General features: G+C 57.4%; 1 protein-coding gene across 2 annotated transcripts in view; it reads right to left on the bottom strand.

Annotated features, from left to right (window-relative positions):
- RGS12 (regulator of G protein signaling 12) overlaps window positions 1-9,528 on the bottom strand; it is a 118,017-nt gene extending 108,489 nt beyond the window's left edge. For both annotated transcript variants that reach the window (XM_047847303.1, XM_047847305.1), the window contains exon 1: window positions 9,470-9,528. The gene's annotated coding sequence lies outside the window, so the exon portion shown is untranslated. The remainder of the gene's footprint in view (window positions 1-9,469) is intronic.
- Window positions 9,529-9,907: the final 379 nt, after the last annotated feature.

Below are 9,907 nucleotides of genomic sequence, written 5' to 3' on the forward strand. Positions count from 1 at the left end.
CAAATTCCTGCTACTTGGAGCCCCCCGGTTTGTGGGGCTTTGTTACCACAGCCGCAGGAAACTACCACGACAGACGGGCGCAGGGAGCCCTCCTCCCCCTGGGCCCCGGCCGCCCCGGCCTCTCAGCGAGGAAGCCGACGGGCTGCTGAATGCTGAACCCCACAGAACCGGCTGTGACTCTGAATCTGGCTGGACACAGAATCCGGCTGGACTCCAGGCAACTAGGGACGCGGGGCTCTGGGGAGCGGGTGGTCTGGGCACCTGCCCAGCACCTCCCAGGGAACATGTGTCCTGGGCTCAGCTCCTCTGACCGCGTTCCGAGAGGAGCCACAGGGGCGCCTGGTAGCTCAGTCAGCAAAGCGTCCGACTCTTGATTTCGGTTCAGGGCACGATCTCATGGTTCGCGCGTTCGAGCCCCGCATTGGGCTCTCTGCTGTCAGCTCAGAGCCCACTTCGGATCCTCTGTTCCCCTCTCTCTGCACCCCACCCCGCCCCCCGCTCGTGCTCACTCACTCTCTCTCTCTCTCTCTCTCTCAAAAATAAGTGAACATTAAGAAAAAAAAAAGATGTGCTCCACAAGGTCTGAGCCTCCCACCTGGGCACCTCCGGGGCACATCCACTCAGACAACGACACCGCAAGCCCAGACGTGACGTCGCTAACAGTCACCGACAAAAGTCCCCCATGTGAGACACACACACGCTATCCTAGCTAATCCTCACAGAGGCCCCATCCTTCACCTTACCTTCCGACGGAAACCGCGCACGGAAAGCATTTTGCCCCAGGTCCGACTAGACGGTGGGGTGGAGGACACGGTGCCTGAGCCAGTGGTCTGCGTCCTTCCGCTCCGGCCTCAGACGGAGCCCCACGCCCAGGCAACTCAAGCCGGGCCCCGGGGGTCGCCAGCCCGAGAGGTCAGAGAAGAGCCAGCCCTGGGCTTTACGATATCCTGGGTTTGTTAAGGAAAAGCTTTTAGACTAGAGGCGCTCACTCCCCGATTCCTGGATCCTCCTGACGAGAAACAAGTAAACCCAAAGATCGATGCCTGGCTACTTAGCAAAGCACAAGGAGGTCTAGCAGGGAAGCAAAGAGCCTCACGCGTTCTCCTATGCTGCTAAATCAAGTTCCGGCCGGTTACAAGATACGAAAGCCAACCATCTGAAGGCACCTGAGAACGTGAAAAGCAGGTGGAAAGCAGAGGGGTCACCCCCTAAAAGAACGGGTTTCCCTGGGTAAGACACGTGTTAGTACAGACGGCTGGAACTCTGGTGGAAGGCAGCAGGCCTCCTAGCTTCAAGGCCGAGAACAGAGTCTGGGCATGGCTGGAAGTGAGGGGGACACCTCAATGGCTCAGAAAGGAGGCAGCCTGGAGGACAGATAGCCCTGAGGTGGGTCTGCAAACTCGGCCCAGGCCCTCGGCCAGCCCCTGAGCTGCCCCGAGGAGCAGAAGCGAGGAGCTGGTAGGCCAAGTGCGCGAAGCAGAGACGAGAGCGGAGATCTCAGTTTGAGTCAAGACAAATTAACTTCCGGAACAAAGCACAAAACTCTCCAGAAACGAGAATCACCACAGTGGGCCGTCCACAACGCTCAGCACATGATCAAGGATTACCCGACGTTCACAGAAACGGGAAGATGTGACCCAGTCAAGAGAAAAACGAGTCCACAGAAATTGATCCTGAGAAACCCAGGGGTTGAAATGAGCAGAGAAGACCTTAAGGCAGCTGATATAAAGTGAAAACTTTAATGCAAAATATGATCACAATAAACAGATGACATATCTCAGTAGAGAGACAGAAACTGTAAATAAAAGCAGGCACCAGGCTGGCTTAGTACAGCATGCGGCTTGATCTCAGGGTCACGAGTTCAAGCCCCGCACTGGGTGTAAAGCTCACTTTAAAATTAAAAAAAAAAAAAATTTTTTTTAAAGCAAGTGGAAATTCTAGAAATAAAAACTGCAGTAACTGAAATGTGGAAACTCACCAAATGGAAGTAAGAACAAACCGGAGGCAGAAGGCGGGGTGAGTTAACTTGAAGACCGATTAATAGAAACTACCCAATATGAAAACTGACAAAAATAATTTTTAAAATGGACGGAGCCTGATGCCCAGTGGGACAACATCAAGCACCAACAATAAATGTAATAGGAACACCACAAGGAGAGAATAAATGAGATAGAAAAAAATACTTGAAGAAACCATGAACGAATTTTCCCCAGACTTGGTGAAAAATTACAAACGTACGGATCCAAGAGGCTCAACAAAGCCAGGGCAGGATGAATACCGAGAAGACCGTCGCACGCATATCGCACTCAAGTGCCGAGAGACAGGGGTGCCGGGGGCTCCGTCAGTTAAGCGTCCGGCTTTTGGTTTTGGCTCAGGTCGCGATCTCATGGTTCATGGGTTCGAGCCCTGTGTCGGGCTCGGTGCTGACAGCACGGGGCCCGCTTGGGATTCTCTCTCCCTCTCAAAATACATAAATAAACTTCGAAACACGAAACAAAACAGAAGCGCTGAAAGGCAAAGACGAGAGCTGGGAAGCAGCGTCGCCACCTAACACGCGGGACGCCACGGCTGTGACAGCGTTTCATACAGATGCGGCAGCCAGAAGACGCCGGCAACCTGGAATTCTGCATCGGCAAAGAGATCCTTTAACACTGAAGGAAAACAAAGACATTTCAGATAAATGAAAACCAGGAGGATTTGTCACTTAACAGGCAAGAAACGCTGAAGCGTTTCAAGCGGAAGAGAAATGATACCAGATGGAGACACAAATCTGCAGGAAGAATGAGGCGTACCAGAAGTGGTGGACGTGTAAGTAAATATTTTAAAAAAGTGGTGTTTCCCTCTTAATTTCTTTTGTTTCTAATTTTTTTTTTTTACATTTATTTATTTTTTGAGAGACAGAGACAGAGCACAAGTCGGGGAGGGACAGAGGGAGAGGGAGACACAGAGTCCAAAGCAGGCTCCAGGCTCCGAGCTGTCGGCACAGAGCCCGACACGGGGCTCGAACTCACGAACTGTGAGATCGTGACCTGAGCTGAAGTCGGTCGCTTAACCGACTGAGCCCCCCAGGCGCCCCCCCTCTTAATTTTTTTCAAAACAAAAATTATGGGGCACCTGGGTGACTCAGTCAGTTGAGCATCTGACTCTTGATTTCAGCTCAGGCCATGATCTCACGGTTCGTGAGTTCGAGCTGACAGCACAGAGCCTGCTTGGGCTTCTCTCTCTCTCTCTCTCTCTCTCTCTCTCTCTCTCTCAAAATAAATAAACTAAAAAAAAAATTTTTAAGGGTATTCCAAATAGGAGTGCCTGGGTGGCTCTGTCGGCTAAGCGTCCGACTCTTGCTCTTAGCTCAGGTCTTGAGCTCAGGGTCGTGAGTTCAAGCCTCATGTTGGGCTCTGCTCTGGGCGTGAACCCTACTTAAAAAAAAAAGAATATTCCCAATATTATTTATTCCCCACCCCCAAGTTGCTTTGGAGGAATTTGTGTTTATTATTTATCAGCTAATAAAAAAATTCTTCAATTTGGGGGAGGGATGTTTAAACACTGAAAAATGTAAATGGATAAAACGTTCACATTCAAAAGCCAACGCTATCGAACTGGATACACGATCGGGACTCAACCGTATGTTTTATAAGAAGCGGACTCTGGGGGCGCCTGGATGGCGCAGTCGGTTAAGCGTCCAACTTCAACCAGGTCACGATCTCGCAGTCCGTGAGTTCGAGCCCCGCGTCAGGCTCTGGGCTGATGGCTCAGAGCCTGGAGCCTGTTTCCGATTTGTGTCTCCCTCTCTCTCTGCCCCTCCCCCGTTCATGCTCTGTCTCTCTCTGTCCCAAAAATAAATAAACGTTGAAAAAAAAATTAAAAAAAAAAAAAAGAAGCGGACTCTGAACACAAGGACACAAACAGGCTGAGCGTAAAAGAATGGAAGAGTTGTGCTGTGCAAACAGTAAACACGAGGAAGCTCGGAGGGCTGACTTAACACGAGACTTCAAGCCGCATTCATCAGCAGAATCATCACCACAAACGTGTGCCAACTTAATAACAGATTCACACACATGAACCAAGCCTGAGGGAGCAAAAAGCGGAAACGGACAAATCCAGTCAGTGTTGGGAGATGTTGAAAACCTTTCTCAGCAACTGGTGGAAACCCCCCGAATCCCTCCCACCCAACATCAGTAATGACACAGGACATGTGAACACTACGTGATATTTCTACGCGCCCGGCAGTTTTAGGTGTTTGAGATCAGCCATGAATGCTATTGAGGAAAAAACCCTGGTCTCATGGAAGAGATGGTCTTATGGTCTTAGGAAAAATGGGGGGGGGGGGGGGGGGGAGGAATGGAGAAGGAAAAAAGAAAACCAGAATAAAAACTCGAAGTATGTTTACTATCTTCCAGAAAAGAAGGTCCTAAGTCTCTGAATAAAGAACAAGATGATATTTTTTTCTTTAAAAAAGAAAAGGGAAACCAAAACAGAACTCTTGAAAACGGAAAAGGATAATGGCGATAAAGGGACTAACAGAGGGCTGGGAGACAATGGGACACAATCTCCCAAGAGCTGAGCAAACATCTCCCAGATCAACAAGAGGAGAAAAGAGATCAGGGGATTAGCAGGTCAGCCAGGAGATCCCAATTCCAGATGCAAGGAGTTCCAGAAAGAACTCAAGATTGAAAGCAGGAAATTCTCACGGGAGTAACAGAAAAGTCAGTCCCCAGGCCGAAGGGCCCCACCCCGTGCCCAGCACAGCGGCACAGCGTTGAGAACAAGCACCATCATGGGCTAGTTCGGGGCACAGGGGGAACAAGGGAAGCCCCCGTGAGCCTCCTGGGGCCAGATCACAGACGGGACAACTGAAATCAGAACGGCACCCGCGATGGAGACGGAAGACCACGAAGCAACATCTTCAAAAACCTGAGAAAATAGGGGCGCCTGGGTGGCTCAGTCGGTTGAGCGTCCGACTTTGGCTGAGGTCATGATCTCACGGTTCCTGGGTTTGAGCCCCACATCGGGCTCTGTGCTGACAGCTCGGAGCCTGGAGCCTGCTTCTGATTCTGTGTCTCCCTCTCTCTGCCCTTTCCCTGCTCACACTCTGTCTCTCTCTCTCCCTCTCTCTCTCTCAAAAATAAACATTAAAAAAAATTTTTTTTTAAAAACTGAGAAAATATTTTTCAGTATTTTCAATATTCTATACCCAGCTAAACCAAAAGTAACTGAGGAGTAAAGATATTTTCAGAACCAAAGGCAAGAGTAATATCTATGTAATGTCCCTTAGCTATCCAGAATACCTCCTTCAGCAAAACGAGTGAGCCCAGGCAGAGAGAGGGGACCAGAGTGCGGGGACCGACACAGAGGGACAGTGGCACAGGGGACGCGGGGCGACAGCCGTGCAGGGGCCTTCCCGGGACCAGAACAGACCGGGGCAGGACGCGGGACCCCGGGAGAAAACGCCCCAACAGCAGGCACCGCCACAATGGGGGTGTAAGGCAGGAGAGAGTTCTGGAATAGGTGGGTGGCAGGGCCGGGTGGGAAAGCTGCTGCACTCAGTGTCCTGAGCCGGTCGGTGACAAACCATCCCCAGGGTCAAGGTTTAACCAAAAGCTATGACTGTGGTGGGAGGTGGAGGGAGAGGAAGGGGTGGAGGGGCCTTGGGAGAGCCGAGGTTCCGCTGCACCTGTGGGAAAACGGAAAGCTCAGACGACACTGCAGGAGGCGCGGACAATCTGTCGTCTTGGCCCTTCACCCAGCGTCCTGGAGGGATGATCACGACCAAGGTTTAGGGACAGCAAGATGCAGAAAAAGGTGAGTAGCACGGTGTGTGCGCGCGCGTGTGTCTGGGGGTGCCTCTGTGTCTGTGGGAAGGTGTCCATGTGTGCCTCTGCGGGGATCCGTGTGTGCGTGTGCGCCTCTCAGTATCTGTGTGGGTGTCTTGTGTCTGTGTGGAGGGATAGGTCTGTGCGTGTGCGTCTGTGTGTGCACATCTGCGTGTGTGCGTGCGTGTCTATCTAGAAATGACTGTGTGAACAGGAACACAGCCGGGGAAGGGTATACCTCGGGGGTCACCATGGTTAGAGGGTTGGGGACAGCCAAGCCACGGGATGGGAGATGGAAGACGGCCAGAAAGGACAAAGCACCTGCTGTCTGTGGCAAAGGCTCTAACACAAGAGCTCTCTGCCCGGTGCACACGGACCAACGGATCAGGTGACCTTTTGAACGAGTGAAGCCGGAAATCACGGGTAAAAATCACATGGGCCTGTGTACAGAGCGCGCGTCTCAAGAGAGACTCCAGTTTTCGTCAGACGGTCAAGGGAGCAGTGACCACCCCCCACCCCCCCGAGCAGTAAGAACAAGTCACCTGAGGCCGATCTTCTGCCCGGGGCCACCGGCCCCACCCCAGAAGGTGCGTGAGATGAAAGGCGGTCCTCCCAGACACCAGGTGCGGAGCACGGCGGGGGGCTGGACACTGGTCCTGAGACTCAGGTCCCAGTTCCCGGACTGGGAACGCCACCGACAGGCAGCAGGGACTTGGAGGTGTGACAACGTGGAGGTGGGAGAGGCCCCGGGTCTGCAATCGCAGGGGCCCTTGTGGGAGGAAGGCAGGGAGCCGGGGAGCCGGAGAGCTGGAGAGCCGGGGACGCGGGGCCCAAGGACTGAGGACGGCCCCCAGAAGCTCAAAGGGGACGCAATGGGCTCTCCCGGAGCGAGGTGTCACTCAGTTTCGGCCCAGTGACACCCATCTCGGACTTCTGGCTTCCTATGCGGAAGCCCCGAAGTTTGTGGTGATTTGTTACAGCAGCCACAGGAAACTCTTTCAAGCGCTAATTCGAAAAAGAAATGTTTACAGGACTTTCGCCAAGTCAAAGAAAAGGTGAAATGTAACAGGGCACCTGCTGCACCCACCGCCTGCCGCCCGACACCCTGTTTTCTCCTGCGTCCTCACTGTCTGCCTGGCCCGGTTGGTTCTGACACAGACAGGGCAGGGGGCAGGAGACCACACAATCGCAAAGTGAACCCCTGTCGTCTTCCCTGAGAGGGTGGGAGGGATGGCCCCCAGCACGCCTGTCCCTCCCGTCCCTCCTGTTCCTCCCACGTGCCTCCGGCAGCCTCAACCAGCCTCCCCCCTGCGCCTCCCCCCACACGCCCTCCGGCACCCACAGCCAGCGCCCAGTCCCAGCCCTACAGCCTCATCTGCTCCCCGGCCCTCCCTTCCCAGCAGCCTTCATTCTAGAAAGTGGGAGCGAGGCCTGCCCTTGACCCTGGGGCTGCCAGCACCGGCAGCTGCCCTCTCTCTGCCGCGCAGGCCTGCTCGGTGCCCCTCTCCTCACCCCGACCCACCCCACGACACAGGCGCCACGGCCGCCCCACACGTCCAGCCCGAGTCCACGGCCTTCCCTCTGGCCACCATGGCCTCCCTCGCCCCGCTGGTCCCCACGGCCCCAGAAGTGCCCACGTCCCTCACTGCCCGTCGGCCAGGGCCCTCGCTGTGGGCACCCAAGCACTGGGCCGTCCACCTGAGGAGCGTCCCTCAAGTCCGGGTCCCGCGCCGAGCCCTGCGTGCCTGCGGTCTCTGGTCGTCAAACCCACCGGGTGGGGTGGCATTTTTATGAAGTTCACACGGTGACAATTATGTTTCCACAGTAAAACTTTAACCACACTCTACTCCTCCTCCCCTCCCCCACTGCCCGTTCCAGACGCCAGGACCCCTCCCCGTGCGCTTCACCCCACGGCCAGGGTGGGGGTGCTGCCCCCTCCGCTGCGCCCCTCCTCTCCGGAGCCGGCCCCCTGCGGGACCACCGGCCTCCCACGGGCCCCTCCCACAGCACACCGTGACCACGGCATCACTGACACGGGCCGCTCCCAGGGCCCCGGACAGACCCCTCATAACCAAGAGCGGCCTCCTGGCAGGCCACGTTCCCGAGCCATCCTCTAAGGGGACCTGAGGCACGAGTGGGCGGTCACCTGCCCAAGGCCTCATCCCAGGAAAGTGGCCGGGCAGGTGCCAGGCCAGGAGGCACACTCGGAAGCCCCTGTCTGCACCCAACTCCGGGGCTGCTCTCCATCTACACCCTACAACCCTGGGGCTCTGTCTACACCCCACAACTCTGGGCCACTCTGTCTACACCCCACAACTCTGGGCCACTCTGTCTACACCCCACAACTCTGGGCCACTCTGTCTACACCCCACAACTCTGGGCTGCTCTGTCCACACCCCACAACTCTGGGCCACTCTGTCTACACCCCATAACTCTGGGCCGCTCTGTCCACACCCCACAACTCTGGGTAGCTCTGTCTACACCCCACAACTCTGGGCTACTCTCTGTCTATACCTCACAACTCTGGGCCGCTCTGTCCACACCCCACAACTCTGGGCCACTCTGTCTACACCCCACAACTCTGGGCCACTCTGTCTACACCCCACAACTCTGGGCCACTCTGTCTCTACACCCCATAACTCTGGGCCGCTCTGTCCACACCCCACAACTCTGGGTAGCTCTGTCTACACCCCACAACTCTGGGCCACTCTCTATCTATACCTCACAACTCTGGGCCACTCTGTCTACACCCCACAACTCTGGGCCACTCTGTCTACACCTCACAACTCTGGACCACTCTGCCCACACCCCACAACTCTGGGCCGCTCTCTACACCCCACAACTCTGGGCCGCTCTCTGTCCACACCCCACAACTCTGGGCCGCTCTGTCTACACCCCACAACTCTGGGCCACTCTGTCTACACCCCACAACTCTGGGCCACTCTGTCCACACCCCACAACTCTGGACGACTCTCTGTCTATACAGCACAACTCTGGGCCGCTCTGTCTGCACCCCACAACTCTGGACCGCTCTCTGTCTACACCCCACAACTCTGGACCGCTCTCTGTCTGCACCCCACAACTCTGGGCCGCTCTGTCTACACCCCACAACCGGGAAACCCGCCCGGCCGCTGCACTGACGTTGCCACAGTTAATCGCTGGAGTTAGGGTCCCTGGAGACACCTCGACCCAAACAATGCGGCCGCCTGCTGGGGGCGACCAGGAAACTCCAGACCGGACGCAGACACGGGCCCCCGGGCTCCGGCCCAGGTCTGGGCGAGCGCGGTGGGCACGGCGGGCCCGGGTTCTCGGCCCATCCGCCGCCCCCCACCCCGACCCCGGACCGGGACCCTCGGGTCCTGCCAAGGACCGGTCGGCCCCTCGCAGACCCCACAACCCAGGCCCCGGCGGGGTCCGCCCGCGCCGGGCCCACGACAAAGTCCTCGGCGGAGAGCCCAGGAACAAAAGGAGAGCGGCGGACGGCCGGGCGGCCCGGGGACGCGGGGACCCAGACGAGCCGGACGCCGGCCGCCCCCAGGCCCCCTCGACCCTCGGCCTCGCTGGGCGGGGCCGGCGGCCGGGCCGCGGAGAGCGCGAGCGCGCGCCCAGAGAAGAAAGAAACGGAGGCGGGGCGACCCTGCGCCCGGCCCGCAACCTACCGGCCGCTCGCTCCGCCGGCCGCGATCCGCTCCGCCCGCGCGCGCAACGGTCGCTCCGCTGCCGCCGCCCGCCCGGGGGGCGGGAGCCCTGGTGGGCGGGGGGTGGGGGCGTGGTCTGTGCGAGGGCGGGGCGGGTGGAAGGCGTGGTCTCTAAGGACGTGGGCGGGTCCAAGACCGAGCCAGAATGCCTGGCCTGTGGGGCGGGGCCTCGGTGACGGGGCGGAGCCGCCGGGGGCGGGGCGGGCCTACGGGGGCGGGGCGGGCCTACGGGGGCGGAGTCTACAGGGGTGAGAGACTGGGCGCGCGGCCAGGCTTCCAGGGGACGAGGGTAGAAAGAAATGAGGGGCGGGGTCTCAGCCGGAGGCGGGGTCTGCGCGGCGGATATGGGGGGGCGGAGTCTCCGGACCCGGGACAAGACTTCCGCTGCCCGCGCGGAGG

This window comes from Prionailurus viverrinus, unplaced genomic scaffold, assembly GCF_022837055.1.
Source record: "Prionailurus viverrinus isolate Anna unplaced genomic scaffold, UM_Priviv_1.0 scaffold_45, whole genome shotgun sequence".
Lineage (NCBI taxonomy): Eukaryota > Metazoa > Chordata > Mammalia > Carnivora > Felidae > Prionailurus > Prionailurus viverrinus.